The following is a 964-nucleotide window of genomic DNA, read 5'->3' as shown; positions in this document are numbered from 1 at the left end:
AGCCCGCTAATCCAACCTAATTCTAATTTTAAAAGATAAGAACTTTGAAAGTTCGTTCACAAAAGAGACCACATTAATATTAAATCTTTTTCTGACCAAAAATGACCACTAACAAAAAAAAATAAAATATGGTTTCCTCTGTAGAGTTTTAGCCGTAACAAAAATCATTATGGTGTAGATCATTTGGTTGTACAGGAATGCTTTCTTAAGCTGCTTACGTATTTAGGTACTGCATAATTACCTCTAGTACTCATACAAGTTCTGGTGGACAGTTTCAACGAGATACTTAATTGTTTCCTTCTCATTATGGCAACTCCTTACTTACATATTTGGCCAAAACGACCTGTTACCGGATTTCCGTTACGTGTATGACGCAGCACTTCTCAAGGAGCCTATGCTGCCTTTTTTAGTTTCGTACGCAGCCTTGTTCAAGTCCGGTTCGTAGTCGCTTAACTTGATCATTCCATCGGTGACACTGTCTACCTTTACGCCTTTTTACTCCAACTACTAATTCAAACACCTTCTTCGCTGGAACATCTTCATCGCTTCTCACTAACCCAACGAACCCGCTAGATGTTAATTCGCTGAATTATCTAAATATCTTGATAAAGCTCATACGGTTCGTGGTAAATTTGGATACGATAGCCGTCGCCACCTCTCTTGAGAACACCCAGTGCTGCTTCATCCTAGTGTGATGATGTCAATGCTTCTGCACAAGCACCTGTTAGCAAGGTTATTGTAGGTAATTCTCAGTATTAAAGCGTATCTATCTGACAATTACCACTATTAGTGCGGCAGTCTTCTGGTCAAAATTTATGTAATTGTTCACTCGATTGCTTTCTCCACCTCGTCATGGCAGCTTCTAAAAAAATTATTATAGTACACTTTGAAATGACCACAATGCGAAATTTGTGTTATAGCACTTGAAAGACAATTACGGATCGTGGTAATTGAAAATTGTGCG

Source organism: Teleopsis dalmanni, chromosome 1 (assembly GCF_002237135.1).
Source record: "Teleopsis dalmanni isolate 2A chromosome 1, ASM223713v2, whole genome shotgun sequence".
Taxonomy (NCBI): domain Eukaryota; kingdom Metazoa; phylum Arthropoda; class Insecta; order Diptera; family Diopsidae; genus Teleopsis; species Teleopsis dalmanni.
This window is presented reverse-complemented; position numbering follows the sequence as displayed.